Raw genomic sequence first — 25,383 nt, 5'->3', positions numbered from 1 at the left:
TAGTAAAATGTTGGTTGTTTTTTTTTTGCAGATGAACACTTTTAGAGGATAGTTTCCAAAAACTGTGATCACAAATGCAATGCCAGTTACAGGCGTGTTAACCTCTGTTTTTACAAAAAAAATTTAGTCTGTCCTGCTGCTGCGTTTTGTCTGGTTTTGTTGCCATAGTTGTGAGCTGTTAGTAGAGGAGCTAACTAGAAGAGACAAAGTATATGCAAAGAAAGGGCTTTAGTAGGTATGAAACACTTCTTTACTGAACACTGATGGAGTCTGACCCTCCACTTTCTGTCTGCTACCCATACCCCACCATCTTTCCTTAGCCATAAAAAGGAGGCTTTGCCAGTTGCCTAAATGAGGAGCCAAATATGACAGCTCAGCTGATGGTGTTGACATCGGCAGCAGACTTGACGGACGGCACCAAACCTTGCTGTGGCCTGTCTCCTGCTAATTAGCTGTTCGAAGGAACTCTGTGCGCCACAGGCACAGTCTTATTGGAAAAGGACATCTTTGCCGTTCACCCTGACAGCTGTGATGCAGCTGTTCGTGGAGCGAATTGAGCACAGAGTGGGAGGGTGGAAGGCGGCAGCGGATTTAGAACAAGTGACAGCTCTAGTGTCTTGCATTGAAGCCGTCCTGTGCTATAATAAAAAACTGGAATGGAGGAGAGAGAACATGGGAATCAAAATTTATAAAATGGGATCGCGGGTTAGGCAGGAAACAGGAGGAGTAAGAGGAAGGGAACAGGACTGCCTCATGAGGGCTCTGTAAGGCAACTGGAGCTGTGTGCTCTGGTGATTAATGCAGGCATACACACATTCATGATGTTCTGTAGGTCGTGTGCATGTCGGTGGCTATTCATGGGGATGTGTGACAGGAAGTCCCACAACTGAGCAAGATGAGGAGCAGCGTGGGCCTGAATAATTTATCGAGATGCCATACATCTGATGGCTGTGGAGACAAGCTGAGGGAAGGAGCTTAAAAAAAAAAACAAAACAGAACAAAAAACAAAACCAAAAAGTGCTTGCTACTTACCCTGAGTGATTGTGGGTGGGAACGAGAAAGTTTTGAGAAAGTACTCCTGCTGCTTTTCAAAGCAAATACCCTTGCTGATGCAGAAACTGTTAAGTGGCAAAATACAGTTATACCTTTCTTATTCAAGCTTGTAACATGTACTCTATTGACACATTTGAAGACAAATGTCTAACTTAGTTGAATGTTAACTAGATGGTACGGAAGGAAAGATGTCAAGTTGAGGGTGTAGAAAATTCTGTTGAAACAGTGACATTTTAACCAGTGTAGTTCTGTTAGTTCCTATCAGTTTTTATTTTCTAGTGGTTTAGTTTTTAAAGGGGAGAGACCATACTTTGGACATTTTGTGATGATAAACTATCAGTTTTAAACTTACCAGTCATTTTACAGTAAAATCTGAGAGGGGCAATAGAATGCAAAATTCCACAAATAATTTTTAAGATTAAAGTGGGTTTGCATTTTTTCAAAAAGTTGATCTCATTTGGAAGGTAAAAGACCAGTTGAGATTAAATGAGTGAAATAAGGATGACAACCACATTCCCTTCCCCAGATCTCAGGCTAAGCACTTTTTAATGCTGAGTGTTAAAAAAAGCCCAACACGTTATTACAATATTAATTGATTTTCCTCTGTGTTTTCTAGAAGCCGAGAGATTAAGACAAATATTTTACTTGCAATATGTCTGTCCTAGGCAGAGGTAAAAAGTGTTAGATTGCCTGGGAAAGCTTGCTTGTAAAAAGCTTCCAGTATAATTTTACAACTGAGTGGATTAGTTTGTGATAGCATTGAGATTTGGGATGTTCCTGCAAACTAATTCTTTTTAAGCTTTTCTCTTTTTATTGCTGATTACCTATGGGTTTTACTACATGCAACTTCTCTTTTCTCTACTGACATACAGACAAAATAACTAACAGTATGCTGCAGTCAGTAGTCAAAAATGTCCCAAAGCAGATGTTTCTATTGTTATAACAAAGAAACCACACATATGCTTAAATGTATCACCAGTGCTTTGTTTTTACATTTACTACCGCACTTGCTATTACCTCTTATCCTGCACTGAAGAAGTCAACTGATTTGCGCCCCCCCCCCCAAAAAAAAAACCAACCAAACCAGACTTAGAATATATATATGTCAATTTTTTTTCTTATTTATATGTATATAACAAAACTAAAACAAAACACTCAGAAGATACAAACTTACGCTTCAGGGACTTTCTCAATCAAAAAAATACAGATCCTTGCTCTACTTTGTAGTGGGACTGCTCCTATAGTTTTATTTCTGTGTCTATAATGTATCCTGACTTGTGAAGTAATCCCAATTATCATACTGAAAACTTTAGGTGTTCCTCATAAATATTTGACGTGTCCACGTAATCTGAGGTTTATCTTTCAGAGTTTACACAAGTCTTAATGAAAAATGTGGAATAATTTTTTAGTGAAAGTGATTTTGTCCAGTTAAACCAAAAAGTTTTAATTGTTCACTCTAAATGGTTTGACCATTATTTCTGACTTTTTTGTTTTTTTTTCAGTTTTTAAAGAATTCAGCATACCATTTACAATTGAGTTTCAGTTCTCCTGCCAGTATTTTCAAAATTGTACAAGATTAGCAGTTTTTAGCATTTAGGTTTTGACATCTGTTCTGTGTAATCAATCACTCAGCTTAATAATTTTAATAGTAAATCTTATATCAATATCTGTTCATAACAGATTTAAGACTTCATTATGCAACTCAAGATTGGGAAAATGCTTACTTTTATGTATTTTCTGGCTTTACTAATAAGAAAGTTTCAGATGTTTGCACATACTATCATACCATTACTATTCCTGTGTTCTCAGTTGTGTGAGTTTGCTATTGCACAGAAAATAGGTATTTTCATACAGGGTATTTTTTTGAAACTGTATTACTGGTCTAGTTCACTAAAAGTGGAACTACTTTTGCATCTAATTATTTTTGCTATGGCTATGTTTTTGTCAGTGGGAAAATTATTCTATATTCATCTGTTTTTCAATTGGTGATATCATGCAGTTTTGTGTGGCTTGTGCATGGATGGCCACAGCTTAACATTTACACATTATGCCGTATTAACAACAGAAAAACTGCACTTACTGTTCTTAATGGGTGATTCTTGTACAGAAGATAATATCTTTCACTTTTATTTAGGTTATGCAGAAGCCAAAACAATATTAGTAGGTACTTATGAGGTATACCTTCATGGACCTTGTGAACTGCCAACGTTTTTGATATTGGACAACTTTAGAAGCTGAGAATATTAACTAACTTAAAAAAGCCAAAACCACCAACAACAAAATTCCCCAAGCAAGCTAGCCTTAAGGGTTAGGCAGAGTTGTGCCCAGAAGCTGGACAGAACCTGTCAGTCATGAAGAGATAACTTAGAAGGACCTTTAAGAGTTAATGTGCTTAATAGTCTTGCTGCATAACAGTATGAGCTGGGTGGCAGAAAGAGGAGGGTGGGAATTTTTAACTTCATTACACTGTGTAAGTAGCAAATCAGTGAAGTGAAGGAAGAAGGAGAGTGAGTTTCATTCTGTTTCCACCACCAATATCTGTTGTTTCTTTACTGCTGATGTGACTGAAGGGCCGTGGAAGAACACCCCTGTAGATTCTGACTACTATACATACTTATGAAGAACAAATACATAGTAAGAAATCAGATTTTTTTATTTAGCATTTTTATGGTAGCAAGTTCTGTTTTAATCTGGGTTCTTTTTATGGGAGGCATTATGATAATCCACGCGCCATTGATGCCTACTGCAGTCACAGTCTTTCAGATTTATTCTCTTTGAAATTAAAATGGTGCCTCTAGATGCTGCTGATACAATCTGTCTGATGGCATGTCTATGTGTTTATGAGTTGCTAAGAAGTGAACAGGAAGAGCTGTTCAGAGAAGCACACCTTTTCATCTAATATATCAGATGTAGTCAGTGTCTGTTTCAATATCATAAGTATGTGTTTTCAATGCAGTTAATAGATATATATTAGGAATGTAGTTACCAGAAGCATTAAAATACTTTTTTTTTCCCTAGATAATGCAAGTAGTAATAAGCCACAGAGGGAAGTTTCTGTCTTTTTTTTCATGAAGAGGGTTTCCATGTTTGGTTTCTCCTCGTTTATTTTTGTCTTGCTCTCACTCTTCCTGGCTCCCTGTTTCCCCTGTTCCTTTGTACTATTCCTGTCACACCTCTCGCAGCCAGTGTGGCACTCTGTCTTTCTCACATGCATGTGCTCTCTCTCTCACTTTCTCAAGTGCGCTCTGCCTCTTTCACATGCTCTCTTGCATGTGCTGTCACTCAGTGTCTTGCTTGCTCATTCTTGCACACTCACTGTCTTGCTCCCTTGCTTCCTCTCGCAGTCTCTAGTGCCGTCTCTCTTGCATGCACTCTTTCTCTTACACTTACTCCTTTTCTTATTCATGCTCTTACACTTTCATTCTCTTTACTTACTCCTGTGCACTGTGCCTCTCTCTCTTTTGTTCTATCACTTCTCTCAAACTTACTGTATCATATTTTTTCTAGGGAAAATATGACCTTTTTGTTGCCCAGCAAGTGGTCAGGGATTAGGAATACAAGACAGTTTGGTCACCAGGGATAATACTGCTTTATAAACCTTCCTAACTGGACTCACAGGCAATTTTTTTTTCTTTCCCTGTAAGGTGTCCTCCCCTCTTCCTTCCACCCCCTCCCTCCCTTCAATCACAGCATTGCTTGGAGGCAAGAGAAGTACGGGGAGAGGGGAGAGAAGCTCATTTAGTAGCCCTGGTAGACACAGGCATCACAGTACCAATCAATCAACACACATGCTTTCCCACTGAGACTCCCCTGTGACCTTGAGGATTGTGACAAATGACTTAAAGGACGGAACAGACAGAAGGTTTGTGATAAACCAAAAAAATATGTTCTTCTGGATGATGAGGAAAAATAAAAATGAAGAGTGAGGGAAGATATATATCTGGGTTGAACAAGGCTCAATAAGTTCTGTAACTACCTTTTTCTGTACTGGCTGTGGTTAGATGAGTTTACTGTCATGGTAATTAAGACTTCTTCAGTAAACCTCACTGCACTGTTTACAGTACTTTTTTGTGCAAGTCTGCAGTACTTTATGGCTCTAAGCTCTCAGCTGTGGCTGGAGGTTGTAGCATTTATTGATAATAGATTCTAGAGGCAACATATCTCATCAAATTCATGTTGAGGGAAAATAATCAGCAGAGTGAATCACTTAACCTGGATTGACTTGATTCATTCTGAAATCTGCAGCACATTAACTCAGTTGTGAGAAGTTTATTATTAATCATAAATATTTGATACATTAATAAATGCAGCAACTTACATTCTGGCTGTAGATACACTTTCAGTAGATGTTTAAAAACTATTTTTACGTACCTTATATATTTTTACTTCTTTTGGCATCAGCCATCCTTGTGTATCTAGTGCACTATGGGAGAAGGTGTGCATTTTCTTGCACCTACCAATGTGTCTCTAATCTTAGCAGAAAGTGACATCTGTTAGGAGAAAGATACCTTTTGCCACATTATTAATTCTTTGTGTCTCCTTCAGAATGCAGATTGGCATTTTCTTTACTGGTTTCTGCCCATTCCATTTTTCTGTGGTTCCTATGACCCTTATCAACATGACTATCTGTATTTGTCCCATGTTAGGCTCCCAGTAACAGCAATCACTATTAAGTATTTCAGCCAGCCAAACCGCTGATACTCCTGGTTCTATACTTAGATTCCTCTTCTTTGCAGCTCAGAAAAATATTAGCGACCTTCTTGCTGAAATAGGGATTGTCAAACATACATCAGAGGTCAGTAATGGTTGCTCTCCTTAATTGTTATTACATTCAAATCCATACAGGCCGTAAAACTGAATTTTAATCATTACTTGAGTTTAGAAAACTATTTGCATTCCAACTTTTTTGTTCTGGGAAAAAGAGGTCTATTATAAACTAATTTGGAGACTTTTTTTCTAATGACAGACTGCACTTTCCAATGCAGGAAAAGGTATTTGGGTCCATTAAGCTCAGTAGCAGTGCTAGAAAACCGAAGGCTAAATGAAAGGAGGTGCCATGTGTTTGGGGAAGCAGGCAGTAGTGTCATTGTCCTTCTGATGATATTGAAGCTGGTCAGATTTACTGGTAAAATGCCCAGATCTCCCTTGTAGCAGACATAATCCAGTATACGTCTGATGTTTTAGAGATCCAGAGTTGCAAATCAGAAAAAAAAAAAAAGGCAAAAAAAAAAAAAAAAGCATTACCTTGTAGAGAGTGGAAATAATTTAGAGAAATATAATCCAGATTAAGGAGGAGTGAGTGACCATCACTGAAGGCTCTAGCAAATGACAGGAGAAAGCAGTCTCAACTGTTTCAAGACTTGTGTTACATTTACCAACAAGGGATGTGCTACCAGAGGGCAGCAAATACATACCAGGAAAAAGTTCAGAAAATTTTGTTCCTGGGGCTTTTGACAAGGTCAGTAACCCAGTCCTTTAGAACAATTAATTTCTTTAGCACCTTGCTGAGTGTGATTCTGTTTTGAAAGTATTAGGCTCTTTTCCCTCAAAAGGATTTAGCTGCACTTTTCATTCCGGTAAAGGCAAATTGGTACTGTGTAACTTTGCTGCCCACTCATCCCCTCATTTGCTCTAATGAGGGCCTTCAGCGTGGGTCTGGCAATTGCAAATGGCAGACAGGTGGAATTACAGATTAATCTGAGGTTAAAAAGAAAAAGAAAAAAGTAGAAAACAGTTCAGGCTGTAAGCCATTAAATATGAATTGTGTTTACTAGATGCTGTGCTCTATTAATGTAAGTAACTTCAGAAGTCTAGAAAGCAAGACTCTCTAGCTCTCTATCCTGTAGATGTTTCAGATTGAAGATATTTTACCTGACAATACCAAAAAGCCATTAAATATTTTTCAAGAGCTTTTGCTTTTCCAAGGAAGCTGGGTTTTTTACATTGGATATCATGTTGAAATGTCCGCTTGGAATTCATTTATTTTAGTTGGATCAAGTCTCTGTCTACCAAAAGTAGTTAACTTAAAAAAAAAAAAACAACTTTTAAAAGTGTCTTCAAGGACAAGGAAACATAAGCATCTGGAGCATCTGGGTATTTTTATTAGTTTGGGAACACAAGTCATGTAGCTTTGTGTCTCAAAGAGATAAGGAAAATAGAACAGAGACTTGAACCCAGGTCATTAAAGCCCTAAGATAACACTTTAATCACTGTACCTATCCATCCTTTGGAAGAAGATTATTAATGCAAGTATTTTCATCTTCTACTTTTAAAAGTCAGTTTTCTCATAAAAGAGAAATACAAGTCAGTGGAGAGTTTCTGCAGCTCCTGCCTGGATTTAATACAAATTAAATAATAGGTTCTTTGTTATCAATGCCAAAAGCTTTCAGACTGACTTCTGTTTTGGTTTATCCTGAAAAAGAAAATTTAGCACATTTGAGAACAGAATACATATCTCTTTATAAAATTTGTCTTTATATGGCAGAAATACAGGTACATTTGGCTCATTCAGTTTACTGTTGAAGGCATGAAATAGTAGAGGGCAAATTCTGAGACACCTATGTAGTCCATTTAATGGAAGCACACAGTTTTTTAGGGTGAATACAAGGTCTGAATTTGGCTTTAAAAATAACAGTAACTCTGGGAAGCGTTAAGTATGCTTCTAATGTGAAAGTAAACACAATTTTGTTTGTGGGGGAATAAAATAGAAGTTTTGAGGGGAAGGCACAGTAAAACTGGAGCTTAACAGACTAATCCTGTTCTTAGTGCTGTTGAACAAAACTGTATGCACATCAGTTTACATAGATAAACTTTCCTGTAGCAAGATTTAGTTCATAGGAAGATTATGAATCATAGTGATGCAATGTTTGTTAGAATGTGATATTTTTGGTATAGTCAAATTTTGTGGGTCAGTTACGCTTCTCCATAAATTTGTTACTGTGGAAAACCTGCTATATGTGACAAAATAAAACCAAAGCAAGCAAACATTCTTGTTTTGTGGTTTCAGAAATCAGATTTTGGGTTTTTCTTCCCCCCCCCCGAGAAAATATCAAGTGACAATGGATCCTCGTTGGTGTTTTGTAACCTTTAAATGATTATTAAGGTAGAATCACCATGGCTGGGTAAGGGTAAATGAGTAAATAAGGAGGAACCGAGGAAGAAGCAGCCAATATATTACTCAGTGAATGGTGACATTGATTCTGAATAGAATTTCTTAAAGTAGGTGCTCATAAGTCATGAGACCAAATCTGGGTTTAAGGGAAGGATGTACCGGAGTCATTGCCAGTAAATTTACATTTGAGATATTGGTTATCCTTTAAATAACAGATAAAAAACATAGTGTTTAAAAAAAAAATAATATATATATATATAAAAAAAAGAATCCCATAAAGGTTTATGATCTGTATATTCCTGAGCCCAGCATTTAAGAAAGAAAAGAAAAAGAAAGCCTCTTGAACAGTAATGAAATGAATTTTATTTTGCAGGCACTGGACCCGTGCCATTTCATTTCATTACCAGGATACGCTGAGAGGGCTGGAATCAGCCAGAACTACAGGCAATGCAAGCTGATGATAAGTGTTTCATCATGGCCCTAAACATATTAAATTTTTAGCTATAAATTTTATCAACAGCATCTACATGGCTGGATAACATTCCCCCCCCCCCCCTTTTTTTTTTTCTTCACACCCCACTCCCCCTACCCCCTGTTTTCTTCCGCTCTGCAAGTACTACTTTTACTTGACTGTTCTGAAAACAAGTTTTAAAGAAAATCAGTAACTAAAACTACATCTAGAATTTAGCTACTCCAGTAATAACCATTCAGGCTATCTTCTGTACTGACTGAAAATGGGAAAACAAAGTTACAGCAAGAGCAAAGGTAACAATAGATGAACCTTATTTTGTGACAGTTTTCAGAAGATTTCCTCTTAAAACTAATAGCATATCCCAGGGGAATGTTTTTCAGTTGAAGACCTCATTCCCAGACATTTGGTCTTTGTAGAATACCGATAAGTAAAAGGTGTGAATCAGAAAAGGCTGTAGATTTTATATTTCTAATAATATAGTCAATAAAATTTCAGCCGTTTTAGAAGGTTGTAATGGTTAAATGGCCAAACCCAGAAGTATACTGGAGTCTGCAATAATGTTTTTAATTGAATATCCCTGAGGATCAGGAGCAGGAGAGAAGTTAATCCTTTGCGTTACCAGGTGATAGCCCAGTAATCAATGACAGGCAAAAGGGGAACACAGAACTGAAACAGAGGGAGCAGATGGTAATTTTGGTTTAGTCTGGAAAATTGCTGGTCTTTTTGAGCAGTGCTCTGGGTAACTGTATTAGCATCTTTAATGATAAGAGAAAGGAAGGTGCATATTTTGAGAACTCTGAAGGCATAACAACCCTGGGGCTGGTTAGAGGCTAATTAATTTCAGAAGTGAAGACTCCAGAGTAGCTGAGGGAAAATCTAATTGTATTAATAATGAATTCTGTTCTTACATAGTGCTATAGTATGGTTCATTATTGGAAGTGTGGAGTTAAACAATTATGTTCTTTAAATTTTGCCTGATACCTAATGCTAACTGAGTGGTCTGCTGGGGAACAAGACCATGCTCACTCTTGACTGCTAAAGCCAGCAAGTCCAATATCCTGATATGACAGAGGAAAACCTGAAAACTTGATACATTGCTGCTCTGTAAGCTCATTTTGAAACACTGTGCAAGAGTCTAGGGGGCAAGACAGGGACAGTGATGGTAATTACAGAAGCAACTCATTGGTTATGTAGCTGTACAGGGAGTAAGCAGGGAGAATGCTTCAAGAGAGAAAGAGGTTTGTAGCAAGTGTGTACAGCTTCTTTTCTCCTTCTTGTCCTTTACAAGAAAATTATTCCTCGTCCTCTATTTGATATTTCTGGCTCCTATTCTTACTGTTTATAGTAAAATCTGTTTTAAAGGTTTTATTTATTTATTAAAACAAATAAAACCTGTTTGCCCACCTGTGAGGGCGTAAGGACTGATAGGCAGTGATAACTGGAAAATTAGTAGACATACTTGGATTTTGTTTGAAAAAATACCCTGTAGTTTGAGAAAAAACTGTTACATTAAGCCTGGAAATATGGGTAGAACAGGTTTTTCTGAAGGTACCTGCACTGTAATCATTGCTTAATTGTGAAGAAGATACATTGTTAAAGGAAAAATTACCAGAAAGCATTTATGTGTCAGTAGTTACCTAGAGTGTTAATCTTTTTCTTTAAATGACATTTTTATTATTAATTTTGCTTTGGTTTTTGTTATACACTATAGCTTTTTTGACTAGATTTTATTGGTACAGCTCATACTGTGCATATTGTAAAACCTGGTGTAGGTTACTCTTCTACAGGTTGCTTTTGGGAAGACTTTAGGAAATAGCAGCTGCCATGGCAGTTCTTGGAAGTAGCAAGTTACTTTTGAAAGAAGTAGAGAACCTGTCTAACTTCTAATATGTTTTTCATCACTGTGGCATCTGAGTGTGTCATACAAGTAAAAACAACAGTAAAAGTTTTTCTCCTTCTCCTGCTGGGAAAAATACAACCATGGCTCTGTGGGACATCTGGCACATAAATGATCAGAGCAGTGCCTATGCGCTGAGTTTATCAGACATGGGATCAGGCCCTGTGTGGCTGTATCACATTTGTCTCCATGCACGAAGTTTACCATGTAAAAGGCTACTGTAAATAGGGAAGGAACAATCTGTTTTCTGTGTTACGTCCATGGTGGATACAACAAGAACTAGCTTAAATTGCAGCATTGAAAACTCAGGTTAAAACTTTCTTCCTATAATAGTATTAAAGCATTATCATGTGAAAATAAATTACCTGGAGAGACAGAAGACTTGTCGTCACTGGAGGTTTATTAAGGGCAGAGTCGATAAATATCAGTTTAGAAAAACATTGACAATGTTTGTCGTGTCCTGAAGCAGGAAACAAGAGGATGACATCCTGCAATTCATTCTAGCCTTTTAATTTCAGGACTATAAGCAAACACTAACTGTGTTTCTTTCCTTAGATATGCAGTTAAATTGTCAGTTACACGTGTGTGAATACTTCTGCATATGGCAATCTCACTGACTTCTAACTCCCTCCCAAGTGTATTGCAAATTCAGAGCTTCCCCCCCGCCCCCCCCCCCCCCCCCCCCCCCCTTCCTGCTAGCTATTCAATCAATAAACTCAAGAGCAGTAACTGTCAGGTTGCTCCGAAATACTACCTCTCAGTGTCCTAGCTCACTAACAGATTTCAGCTTCATGGTGAAACGACCTCAAAAGAAGAGGCAACAAAATTTAAAAGACTGTTTTTTTCACAGAAATATTTTGCTTTTTCCTTTCACCTATAGCGTATTAAATACTTGAGCTGTGTCTTTTTCCTACTCTTTCATGCATCAACAAGGAAAAAGTCCTTTCAGTAGAACCCAAGACAAGAAAACTTTACGAGAAAGTAGGTGAAAGTTTCAGGCAAGTAGAGGATGACTATATTTAGAGAGTGGCAAGAGCAAAACAAAAAATCATGTAATCCTATCTAATAATTCATTTGCTAGTCTTGTTTTAGAGCCAGATATGATCTTTGTTCCCTATGTCCTTTTATGTTACTGGAGTTCTTTTCAATTAAGATACAGACGAAGATTTGTGTGTTCATCATCTTGTGTTGAACTTTTGATATATATAAAGCTGCTATTAGAAATATAGAAAACAACAAATTAAAAAGTACAATTTTTTTTTAAAATGAGAAAAATCATAAGAAACTAAAAACAATTATTTGGTTCAAGAATATTTAGAAAACCCAAACTACATGAGAAAATAGTTTCACATTCTAAGATGTGGAAATGCTGAGTTTGTCTTAGGCTAGCATGGTCTTCATTATTGTTTCAACCTCTTCTTAAACTCTCATGTCCTTATTTCTTTCTTTTTGTTTAATATACTGGCCTAGCATTCATTTCTCCTTTCTGTTATTTCTGTAATTTTCACAAAGGCAAATTAAATCTGTTGCATGACAGCATTATGTGGCAGTTCAGTAGTTTCACAATTCCTACAAATATTCGAAGTCTATCGCTGTCATAAGTGATGCTCTTCCGAGTGACTTTCAGAGAGCAAAAGCTTTTTATAGGAAGCTGTGCTAGTTGTCCCATTCTCAGTTCTTCAAGTGAGCACAGTGGAAGAATTCTGTTCTGCTATGCCAAAACACCCTGAGAAATCATCTCATGCCCATCACGGATTGTACACCTCCTGATGTTGTGCAATCCAAAGCATCTTTTCAATTTCCACATGCCTCTGCTGTGCCTTTTGTCTCAGGACATGTTTGTTTTTATTTGCACTGAGTGGGCTTCAAACCAAGGCATCTAAATGTATCTGCAATTCAGTTAATTTCTCATTATTATCTTACACTTCCTTCTGGTTTTTTAGCAATCTTTTTGTTCTGCATTACTGATGTTACCATTCTAATAAGTATACATTGTTAATTAAACAGCTAGAATTAGATTTTTCAGGACCATTCAAGATTCCCTGGTTTATATTGCTTTGTAGTGATATAATTTTCCATATGCTGTTTTTAAATATTTAAGCTACCTGGCAAGTATCATTGCTAATTTGTCCTGCTCATTGCTGCTCTCATCAATGTAATTTGATTAGATATAAGGAAGTTTTATTTCATGGAACGATACAGCAATAGATAAATGAAACTATTTTGCCACTCTAAAAACGCTGTTCTTGCTCACTCCCAATGAAAGCACTTTGAGTTTTAGAAAAGAAATATGAAGTTACGGAAACAAAGTGTAACGGATGGTGGCAAAACAAATCATCATCTTTCAGGCTGTCAGCCATCCATATTTTTTCTGAAAATCTGGAAAGTGCTGGCCTCTCTTCCTGTCTGTATCTATGTAAAACTAATTTCTTGATTAAAAAAATAATTTTTGTGTCATAAGTCTTAAACCAGTTGTTGTCAGCCTTTATTGATATATTGATAATTCTGCTCCTTTTCTGCACTTTGTTTTTAGTATCTCCCTACCCCAGAAATCCCGTGGGGGTGCAGATATGGTATTTGAATTACAAGCCTCATTTCAGTATGGTTATGTAGCATTTTCAGTTACCATGTATCTATACTTACGGATTCATGTCCCGAAGTTTCTAAAATAGTAGTGCAAAATACTGGTAGTGTTGTTAGGTGTTGAAAGATGCTGTACAGACACAACAAGCATTTTTCTTGGCCTCAGAACATAACTTAAAATATGGTTACCATCTATCTTCATACAGCAGTGACTGAAGATCACTTACTTATTTTTACCCTTTCTGAATTATCACTTTTTTAAAAAGTGTAGTGATAATATGAATATATACATTTAATAATAGTCGTATAGTAATAATAATAAATGAGTGTTGACATTACCTGCTGCAGTCTCCTGATTTTTTTCAACATCCCTGCTTGTGCAATCTCAACAATCTGTGTGAAGGGGGGTAGTAACTCTTAGCTACAGTGCTCTTAATGTATATAGCTTACCTCGTTTGTCATGAGATGCACATTCCATCTGACATCAGACATGAACTTCAGACCCTTTTAACAGGCCTCTTATTCAGCCAACCACTTTCCAGTCTGCATGGGATTATTTTTTACATTTTTTTTTTTAATTGAGTCTCATAAATTTTCTGTTGTTCCAGTCCTCAAGTTTATCTAGGTTCTCCTGGATTGAGTCTCTCCCATTTTTTGTGTCAAGTACTCACCCATCATTACTGATATCTTCAGACTTCGTGAGGGTGTGGTCTGTGTCATAGTCCAGTCTGTAAATTAAGTTATTGAACAGTATGGGACCACATATCAACCACTGGGATAGTCTATTTGTTACCAGCTGTTAGACAGATGTCCAACCTTTGGTTTCATGGCAATGCAACCAACTTTCATCCCACCTAACAATCCTTATTTCTAGCCCATGCCTCTTCAGCTTTCATATGAAGAAAGTGTGGGATGTAATACCCACAGGCTCACTAAAGTCAAGATAGGTTACATCCATTGCTCTTTGCAGCCAGACATTTTATCGGAGGTATCAGGTTGGTCAATCTTGACTTACTGTTGGTAAATCCATGTTGTACATTCCTGATTACTTTATCATCCTCGTGTGCTTGACAAAGCATTCCTGGGAGACATTTCCCATGGTATTTCTATAGTCAGGAACCTAGCTGAGGCTCATATAATTATTCTCTGGGTCATTTTTCTTTCCTTTTTAGGAATGAATGTAATGATTGCATTTTTACAGCCATCAGGGACTTCATCTAATTTCCATGCAAGTTATAGGCAGTGGACTACAGTCACATCAGCCAGCCCTTACAGCACTCGGGAGAATCCTGTCAGGTCTTTTGAATTTGAATACATGCAGCTTGTCAATATTGTCTATAAGCTTTTGTAAGTTTTTCATTTGGTGTGAATAATACATCATTTCTTGCCTGTTAATTGTGTCACAACTTCTCCTTCTTTTGAATTTGATACAACTGGGTTTTTTTCTTGTATTGAGGTAAATTGATAGAAGCAATTCTTTTTCACAATAGAACTGTTACCTTGATAAACTCAATTTTTATACTCTCCTTTTCTTGTTATTTTCTAAGTCAGTCAAATGACAGGCAGAGTTGGTTAGTCTGAAGTAGTCTACAGTGTACTCTTTCCCCTACCCCATTACAATTAATAATTTGGTAGGACATATGCTACAAATCACATCGTTTGCCTCACAGATAGGCAAACATATGTCAGTACATTTAAAAATACACATTACTTCTGAAAATTTCTCCGAAAAATCTCATTTAAGACACTTTCATATCTGAACTTTGAGCCCTTTCAATGATGTTGCCCAAAGTTCAGATTACCAAGCATTGCATTATCATATGTAAAATTTGATTACCACAATTGATATTTTCTGTTTAGTTGTCTTTTTTCCATGGCTTTGCAGAGTTTGTTATGGTTTGCAATGAGGAATTTTGCAAACACTCTCAAACACTTTTTTCTTTTCTTTTTTTTTTTTTTTTTTTTGTCTCATGTTTCTGTTGAAGTACAAACATCTGCATTTATAGTTAGAGGGAAAAAAAAACCCCAAAACCTTTTACCATCAGGACTTTTACTATCTCATCTATGGTAGGTGCTTACTTCTCTTTAACTGACAATATAAACAGACCATGGTTGCAAATGACCCACAATATAGGTATGGCCAGAAACCAGATGAATGCCTTCCATACAAATGTAATTAAATGATCACTGATGTTACTATCTTCTTAAAGCCTCTTATTCAAGTGTTAGAGTTCAGTAACCCAGTGCACACAGGTCACCCTCAGGGTGCCAGATAACCCTCAGGGTGCTGATTTTGGATTAGGTGTTACTCTGAGTTCCTGTTCTTATTGCTAGCAAAATATAACTGATTGATTTGCAAGGCAAGGCAGTAAGATCTCATGTGTCTGGTGTAAGCAGTTTTCCAAAATGTCTGAAGAGACAGAACATAATATGAAAAGAAACTGAAAACTGGAAACTAGGTTAATTTCAGTGGGACAAGAAGGGAATTGATACACTGGGGGCATGGGAAAGGTTAGAAGCAAAATTGAAAAATTTAGTGCATATTGTCATCAACAAAAAATCACCCTGAAAATCTTGTCATTTCTTCTGTTCTTCAACCCACACCTCACCCTCAATATCCTTTACAGGAACCTTGAGGGTTAGAGCAAAACTTTCATTCTGGCCAACATTTTCAGTGTATTTCAGTATTGCTGGCATCTTTCCTAAAAGTGAAAACTGTGACATTTTTATAACAAGACAAAAATAAAAGAGGGGAAAAGTGTCCTATTCACCCATTTCTCTGTGTGAAGGTTTCACATTCGTGGTTTTAATGCAATTAATCAAAGACCAAATGCATTTGTATTCTCTGAACAGTTTGGGAATACTTTCATATTTTCTCAGTGTAGCAGTGTGAAATGGTGCAGGATGCCAATGGTAATAGTTCTGGGAAAGATATCTTTCATGCTAGGACAGTTCTTATGGGTTTTGTTTTAGATGATGGATTGCAAGTTCTCCGTCATTTGCAAGTCACGGGCTTTACATGTGCTGTCTACATTATCAAATTTCTCACGCAGTTTGAATACCTCAGCATTTTAATTGAAAGGAATGCTAGACCTTCCTGCCGTATCAATGTGGAAAGGTTGTTAGACTCTGAGAAATAAGCTTCCCATTTCAGAAAAATGAACAAATACCGAACAGATTTTTCTTTACTTTAGTAACCAATGGTGCTGAAAGGTGAGTTGGCACATATTCAAGTGCAAAATATCAAACAGTGAACCTTGTGCTACAAGGAACTCTTTTTAAATTCACTAACTTGGAAGAGATTGAATATCTGAGGGCTTAGTAATGTCTAACAGTGGTGTCAAGTCTCCCTAGAGCTGCCATAGAAAATACTTCCTCCTTTGAGGCTAGTTTCAGTGTACAACAGAGATTACTGGATCAGTTTCAGTAAGAGAAGGGATCAGAGCAAGGGAATTGGGCATTTATACAGCAGAAGCTCTAAGATTAGATTGGTGCAGCTCATCAAACGGTTGAGTTTAATTTCGCTCGGATCTCACACAGTAAAACAAACCACAGTAAGACGTGGATACTTCAGGACCTTGACACTGTGAAATGTCCTAAGATACCGGATTTAAAAATAAAATAAGGATTCTATTTACATCCATACTGCCTTTTCCAGTGGTTGGAAAGTTACTTCTAGAATGGCAACATACACATAGTTTACACAATGTTAAAGCATAACTGCTGTTGTATGGGTTTTGTAGGTAATGAATTTAATGTTAGTGGCTGCTGCAGATATTCTGGCTCCCCTCTTCTAATGTGTAATCCAACTTCTAATGTTCTGAGGACCTACCTTTGACATGTTATTATGACAGCCACTTCTGGAAAAGCCAAAAGCTTATTTTAGTTGAGAGGGAAGAAGATCTGTGTGGATTTCTGGAAATGCAAACCCATTCTTTAAAGGGGTTGTTTTTCAGATATATTTATTATTGGAGTATACATTAACATTTCTAGAGTATATTCAGTGTTTGTCATGATTGGTGAAGACATCAGTAAGATTATAAACTGACACTGAATTAGGGAGAATGACTAAGAATGAGATTGAAATACATCTGGAAAAATATCAAATTTTAGATCTTCACCTAACTAATCCCTAATATTGTACAATCTGAGTATTCAATTAAAAAAGAAAAGAAGATTTAAAAGAAAGGGTGTAAATCAGAAGTTCTGACTGCTGTTTTCAGGTGCAATCTGAAATTTTGTGAGACTTACAGAAATGTACTTGCCCTGAAAGTTCAGTCATAAGATTGTTTTTTTTGTAAATTGCTCTTTCTGGAAAGAAAAACTACAGTATATCTCCAAGTCCAGGCAGTTCCTTGAAGAAGTTGTTACTGATACAGTTCAATAAATATTCAAGGTAAACAGTTTAAATCTTCAGTGTTTCAGTTAAGTAAATGTTCTAGAAGTACACTTCCAATAATTGTCAAGTGTGGACCACTGATAGGAAATATCACTGTCTTTTATTCCTGAAGGTTCTTTGCCATGCTTTGTTTGAATCAGGATTAATGTTGAATGGCTTACCCTTTTTATTCATAGAGACAGATTTTAGATTTATATTTTGTGATTTTTCTCCCATGTATGTGAAATTAGAAGTCATCTGGTAGACTTAAAAAGCAAGCAGTTGTAGTTTACTGTGTGCACTTTGTTTTGACTCTTTCCTTCTTTAAATGCAATATAGGTATCTCTTATGGGCTTTACTGCAGTAGATGTCTGATAAACCTTTTTCTCTAATAGCTCCCAAGGGAGCAGCAAAGTGACTACTTTGGCATGTGCTCTTGACCAAATGCTGTGGTTCTGTGGTTACTTCTTCTTTTAAAGAAACTTGTTTTCCTAAGTTTAAAAAGTCAAGATCCTGCTGTTTGTGTGCCCCTTGTGAAATTATAGCCTGGCTTCCAATACCATAAATCATCAGATCATTGTTCCAGATAGTGAAAAAGTACTGGTGTTAGCTGCCTGTATAATAAAGCTAGTTCTAATGGGAATTCATGTTCATCTCATGCTCTTCCAGTTCAGGAGAAGAATACAGAATGAGTTACAGCTCCTGTCATATAATATTTTGGCTTTCTCTTTGATCTCTCAGCATCAGTTTTGACCACACTACTGCCAAAAAGGCAAGTTGTGCTCTTTTCCCTGCCTCCAGCTGTCTGTTCCTGCCACCTCTCTTGTGTCAGCACCAGTGATTGTTCAGCTGTGCTGGGAAAAATAATAATTTGGGGAGGCAGGTCTAGTTTTCAGTCAGTTCAAGGAACTGACATAACTGGTGAGCTACGTGGTTTAAGTACTGACCTAGCAAAGGATGTGCCCAGCAAAAGTTAAGAAAGTAAGGGCTGTCTTTCTGGTGGCAGTGCAGTCTGAGATCACATAAACCTCAATGGAAGTTTGCAGAATGAAAAAAAAAAAAAAAAAAAAAGAAATCCTCAAAAAAGCTTTGGCTGGGGTTTGTGAATGTTTGCTAAACTCTGGAGTTCAGCAAACGGCAACTGTATAATTCTTTTGGTGTCTGCCCTTGTAGCCTGCTGTGTTACTTGTGTTTTCAATTTTAGTGGTAGTTGAAGATTTCTATTAGAACAAGTGAATTAGGTAGTCAGGGTTCTTTTTCTTCATATTTATTAGTGTATACTGATGCAGTTCTTGATTCATTTCTATGTAGGAATTTGCAAGAGAACACTTAAGATTTTCCTATTAGTTTGGAATGTGCTGAAGCTCAATTTTTCTGGGTAAGTCAAAACAAGGAAGAATGGAAATTCTTTCTACTACTTTTGAAGCCTTCTGGTGGTAAGTTTGTTTTCAGAGGAGCCTGATTGTCATGGAAGACACTGGGAAATTTAGTCTTTGGAGCTAAAGACATTCTGTAGCATCTTTCTGACGAACTCTGTAATAGTTAGGATATTACTGTATGGACAGAATACTAAATTAATGCATTGCTATTAATTGTATCAACTAAGCTTCTTAAACTTGTGGTTTGTTTGGGTTTTTTTCTGTTTCTAGATGCTTAAAGATTAATACTGAAGAGTCCAAAATATTTCAGTTTGAGTCTCTAAATAGTAGCTATTATTAAAGATAGAATTAGAAATAGATGCATAAATAAAACCACTGTAAAGCCTCACAGCTGCCCATATAGGCAAGGTCACCTTCAGCTGATTTCTTTCTACTCATATGGTCACTTTTATCAGTTATTGAAGAAATGATCCTGAATAGGTATGAAATACTGAGAAAAGTTTTGGGCTTCTAAGTAGCTATCAGACTGATTTTCGAATAATCAGAAGCTGGAGAAGGCTTGAGAGATGCTTGCTTATCTCTTAGTTTTCCTAGAGCCAGCATGAATTGTTTGTTGTAAATTTTGGTTTGATGTCTGTTTTCTGAAATAAAGAACTGCCTGTTCTTTTTTTCTCCAGAAAAATGATGAATCCTGCATAATGTATGCACACAAGAAATTACCCATTTATTTTAGACCTGTGAATGAATAAATCCATTGTAGATCCAGATAGCTTTGTGTTCTTGAGTTTATACTGGAGTCATTTCACAAAAGCTGTCAAGATGGTTGGAGACAGGATACTGAGCCAGGCAGGTCCTTGAACTGAACCTGTATGTCTGTACCTCTGGAGGTCATCTGATCCAACAACTCACCACCTGTCACGTGGCACATTCAATACTTATAGCTGGTTGGGTTTTGATTGGGTGGGTTGGTATGCGGGTTTTTTTGGTTGTTGGTTAGTTTGTTTTTTGTTTGTTTTTCTGTGTTGTTTTTGTTTTCCCTTTTAGTTGGGGTTACTGTCTGTGAGGCAGAAATGTGATGAGGTGGTGGTGTCTTCAACATGGCACCCAGTTATGTTGTACATGCTTGGACCTGGAAGCTAGACAGTTTTAATTTCTGCAATTCTGAAAAAGTCTCACTGTCTGTTGTAATTAGGATCATAGTATTTACTATAAATTATGTAATTTAATGCTGAAGTAGTAAATAAGTGATGTTGGCTTGAAAACCACACTAGAAAATTTTAAAACTAAGAAGGTCTTCCTCTTTAGTACCTAATCTTCACAGAAGATTTTAAAGTCTCAGGCAGCTAAATGTGAATCTTTAGTTCAAATTTTAAAGCCTTTTGCTTTCAACTGTTGATGTTTTCTTCCAATCTCAAATCAAGTGGAGGCCAGGAATTTGATTTCTTCCTTCTGCTTATCCAAATGCAAATAAGTAACAAATACATGTATATAAAAAGGAGAGAACATAGGGTGACCTGGTTTATATAACACTTCAAATAAAAGCTATGTGGCAAAAAAGGATTTATGATACATTTGGTGACGAGAATTTGTTTGGCAGTAAAAACAATTAGTTGAATGATCCATATAATTAATTTGAAGAACTTCATGCAATACCACTGCAGGAAATTCTTTTTATTAAAACATGCTAGGCAAAATTTATGCAATTAAAAAACTTAACACATACATTTCCCTTTCCTGTCTTTAACTTCTAAAATGTTTTCACAGTTTCTTTCAGACTTCATAGAATTATTTTCTTTTGGCACTAAACTGATCATTTGTGTTTTAAGTTGAGGATTTTTAAAAATTGCTTTATTTTCTTAAATTCAGAGTTTTGAAAATTCTGTGTAATTAAACATAGGAGCTTTATCATAGCACTAACTGCAGTCTACTCTTGCAAAATCTGACAAAAGTAATTATCATGGTAAAATTCATCAGTGTGCTAGTACTTTCTTAAGAGAATATTGACTTTTGTAAAAATAAAGAAAAAAGTATGTTGGATTTAAGAATTAATAAAAGCTTCAAATATGTTGCTGTGTTATCAGCTGTTCTATTACATCAGAGGGTTCTCTGTCACATCAGGGAATATTGGATTTGCAATAGGGCACTAAATGTCCATGTAATATAAAACCTTCACAATGGATATCCTTTAAAGTTGCTAATATAATATACTAATCGCGTGAATTATTTTTTTATATTTTGTCAGTAGAGGCTCATCTTGGCTGCTTAAACTGAAACTGATCCACAGAACAGTATTATCCTGATCAATCCTAGTTCTATATGATGGTCTTCAGCAAAGGGAAGGAAGGAAAGAGCCATACCTTCTTTCTCTGTATTTTTCTGCCAGCTGCCATGGAAATGAGAGATGTAACAGATTCCCAAGTTTCACTGTCTAAGCAATCCTTACATGGTGGGGATCTTGAAGGAACTTTTCCTCTTCTCTAAGTGGTTTACCTCACTACAGGAGGGATGACTTCATCATGACCCTGAATTCAAGGATTAAAAATGTGGTGGTGTTTGTTTGTTTGGTTTTTTTGGTTTGGTTTTTTTTTTTTTTTAATTTTAGCATAGTATTACTGATTTTTTAATGTCAGCCACTTAAGATGTAAAAATGTTAAATGAAATCAAAACAGGGTAAGCAGCAGGAAAAATTCAACTCAGCCCCAGAAGTGGAAATAGATGATTGATCCATCTGTGTAAGGCCAAGATAGCTTTATTTGAGGGTCAAGAGAAGGATTTTTTTTTATGATGATTCACCTGTCTTTTCAAATTTCTTGGTTTCCCAAGCAAGAGGTAAAATTTAAGTTAAAATGATGAGTTTTGTTTCAGTAAAATGATTGTGAAGGTATTGATAAGTAGAACCATAGAAAATATTTCATACAGTCACAACATGAAATTTTGATCAGAGAAACTGTGTGGGTATACCTGTGAATGTAAATTTCCATCACTAACAGCCAGACTTAAGACCTTGTGTGCTTTCAAAGAAAATCCCAGAAACCATTACAACTACTCCCCCTCAAAAGAACCCCAGAAAAAAACTCCACGCTGCCATTATATCTTTGCTTGCAGTAACCAAACTGTAAAAATTTGGACTGAAATATTCTACGAATGATACTGACTATAGAGATTAAAATTTTTGAAGAACACAGAGTTTAAAATGTTTCCACTGTTTCTAAAAAAATAAGGTTAGAGGAAAATCTCTTTTCGATCTCTGTATAAATTAACCTGACAAAAGCCTTTTCTCTAACGTCATATGCATCATATCAGTGTTAAAGATACCTGTTGGCATTCTGAATGTCTTATGAAGCTAACAGTTCTGTACAAAATGGAAAGTAAACTAAATCAGCCAACTCTCCGATGGTATAGAAAATATCTTTGAACAATGATTATAGGATTCCTCATGGTGAACTTTTTGACAGCAAAATGATAGACATTGAAGTTCAAACTCCTGTGCAGGGCTCCATCTGTAGTAAAGGGAGTGGCACTTCCAGAGGGCAGACCAGCATAACACAAGTTGGAAAACTGAGTTCCATACTGTGTTTCTGCCTTTGCCAATAAAGTAGCATTTGACTGTAAGGAGTTTGGCACCCTCAAATTATGGTAAGATAGGCAGCAAAAATACGTGAAATTAATTTTGGGTTTGGTGGTTTTGGGTTGTGTTGGGTTTTTTGTGGTGTTTTTTTGGGGTGGTGAGGTGGGGTGGTGGTTGTTCTTTTTTAACTGTTTCAGGAAAGCTACTAGTTTAGGACACCATTCAAATCTGTTTGGACTTCAGAGGCTTCAGATCAGACCTAAGATGTCTTGCCCTACATATCTGTTAATCTATTCTGTTTTGATTCCAACAGTCTCTGTTGAAATACCATCAAAATGAGGTTTTGTGCCGTTCAAAGGGTTCCCCCTTTGAAAGTGAAATGCATTCACTGCACTGCTAGACATCTTTTAAAGAAAAAATTCTTTTGATGCTGTGGTACCTAAAACCCTATCCCAACCAGCAGTAAATACAAGCTATTGAACATATGCTTTCCTGGCTAGCAGTCAGCCTTCTTTAGAAGAGATTCTTTTATGCATACACTCTGTTCTGAGCTAATGGAATAGTGACAACATGTTTTCTAAAGAAAACCCGTGTATGAGAAAATTGCTTAGACATGCATAATCTTTCTTCAGGAAGCTGTCAAGGATTTGTATTGATGCTTGATGGTATGTTATTAACATGCTTACAGAAATAATTTAAAGGCAGTAGAGCAGGGCTGTTTATACTATTTGTGGTAATATTACCATTACTAATTACATTACAGTGTAATACTCACTGATACAATCAACCGCTGGCAATGTCAGAATTAGTGTGGGATGGTATGAGAAGCCAAGATTTTAGACTTCTGACTTCAATTTGCCATTATCTTGTTGAAAAATACTTTCTTTTTCTTCCACGAGTGGAATATGTTTGATATCCAAATCACTGCAAAGAAAGCATTTTTAATTGACTTTTTTTTTCACTTTAAGCGTAGTTTTTGAATAATCAGAAAAAATGTAAAGAGATTGAAGACCATATTGTTTATTTAAAAAGTTAAGCAAGTTTATGTAGAGGTACGATAGGCAAGGTGTCTTTTTTTCTTTCTTAGCATGGAGATGGTAACGGATTACAGTGGGATCAATACAGATAAATTAAGATACCTTAGGGTATGAATCAGCCTTTGACTGATTAAGCAGGCAGTTGTGTTAATTATGTTACTAAGTATGTAATGGGTTAAACTTCAAGACAACCCCTTCCTCCTTCTAGTATTAACATCAGTGTAAGAACTGGGATAAAATTTATGGCATTCAAACAGAAGAGAAAAATAAGATTAGACTTACTAGAAACAAGGTGTATGAATAATTGAGTAGGTATGTCTATAACAATGTAGGTTCTTTATGTAAATCTTGACAAAATATTTTTTCAGTTTGTGAAGGGGAAAGTTACTAACAGTGGGCTCAGTCAATCATATCATAGGCATTGTAGTGAGTAACTTCTGAAGTTTCTTTCAAACATCGCTTAGTTTCTTTGATATCCTCATGGTCTTCATTAGGATTACTTTATTACTATTCTTTATAGTGAGAAAAATAATCTGATCACAATAAACTCCTTATGATTTTCTTCTGACTACTGTCAGAAGTTTACACTTGTTTTCTTTGAACGGCAGCAATAATTAACTGTACTCCTTCTCCTCAACCATAAGGCTGCTGCTCCCTTCATAATTTGTTTGCTTCATAATAGAGAACTGCCATGCTACCTGTGCAAATCATCACCAGACAGTCTCAGTGTATATGTTTATTCTGAGCATAGATTTGAGGTTATGGAATTCACAGGAATGGAGTCAAAGCACTAAAATGGTAAACAAGTTAGTACGTTGAATCATAGTGCAAATTTCAAAGCTGAGCCACATATGCCTTTGGGATTTCAGTAAAATGTAGCTTTGCATAACTAAGAGTCTTCACACCAGAGCAGAATCTTTTTCCGAGGTGTAAAGAGTTGTCATTTGCCACACAATATGCTGCTTCTGAGAGAAAGAGAAAATAAGGTATTTTATTGCTTTTAAAGAGGCATTCTGTTTAATTTATATCTTTCTTTTATTTCTTTTTTTTTTATTTTTTTTAGGATAGTTTTAGCATTTAGAAATATCTGGAGAGTACAAAACTATGCTCTTTAATTTTTCCTATTGCATATAGTTTGCTAACTTAATGCTGCAGCTGCTGAAACAGTTTGCCCCCTGGATGTTGCTGTGCTTTCATATAATTGAGCCTTCTGTAGTTTCACTTAAAGGGAGTTTCACAGTCATGAGAGGTGACATATAGGCATATATCATCCACTTTTGTCACAGTCCATCCACAGAACAGATGCAGTGTAATGAACAGCAGTGCACAGAGTCAGTCGCTGTTGGGCAGGTAGTGGTTTGTATCTTTGATCTTTTTGACCTTAGAGTTACCAGTAAGTAGTCTATTTGTGTTTTTTTCATACATAGATCACATTTACTTTGAACTAAATTGAAACTATCGATTTATTTCGTGTAGGATTAATCCGCGCAAGGCCAAATATTGGTCATCTGTTTCTCAAGAACTACTCATTATTCTTTGTCTTATATGACTATGTCTTTCTTTTGCCCTTGGGATGAGGATGGAAGACTTCACAGATCACAATTCTAGGCAATGCTGAAGAAGCAAAAAACCACAATAATTTGAGATTTTCAGCATAATAATATAATCTTTTATGGCTGAAACCAGTTATAAACTGTCATAATTAACAGTAAATTGAGATCCATTTTAGCCCTAAAGAATTACACTGTAATAGAAATACCAAGAGATTTTTAGTTAATAATTGTATTATATTGTCCTTATGTATGGATTGCATCTATATGTGCTCAAAATAAGCAAAGTCTTCTGATGAAATTATATATTCAGTACCTTACATGTGATAAAGTTTTTTATCTGTCAAAGGGTCTC

The 25,383-nt window shown here is 36.3% G+C and overlaps 1 protein-coding gene across 1 annotated transcript in view; it reads left to right on the top strand.

The window, feature by feature from the left end:
- LOC130144757 (protocadherin-9-like) overlaps positions 1-25,383 on the top strand; it is a 469,661-nt gene that overhangs the window by 42,317 nt on the left and 401,961 nt on the right. The gene's annotated exons all lie outside the window — the stretch shown is intronic.

The sequence above is a fragment of the Falco biarmicus genome, chromosome 2 (genome assembly GCF_023638135.1).
Source record: "Falco biarmicus isolate bFalBia1 chromosome 2, bFalBia1.pri, whole genome shotgun sequence".
Classification (NCBI taxonomy): domain Eukaryota; kingdom Metazoa; phylum Chordata; class Aves; order Falconiformes; family Falconidae; genus Falco; species Falco biarmicus.
The sequence above is the reverse complement of the archived record's forward strand: the minus strand, read 5'-3'. Positions and strand labels throughout refer to the sequence as shown.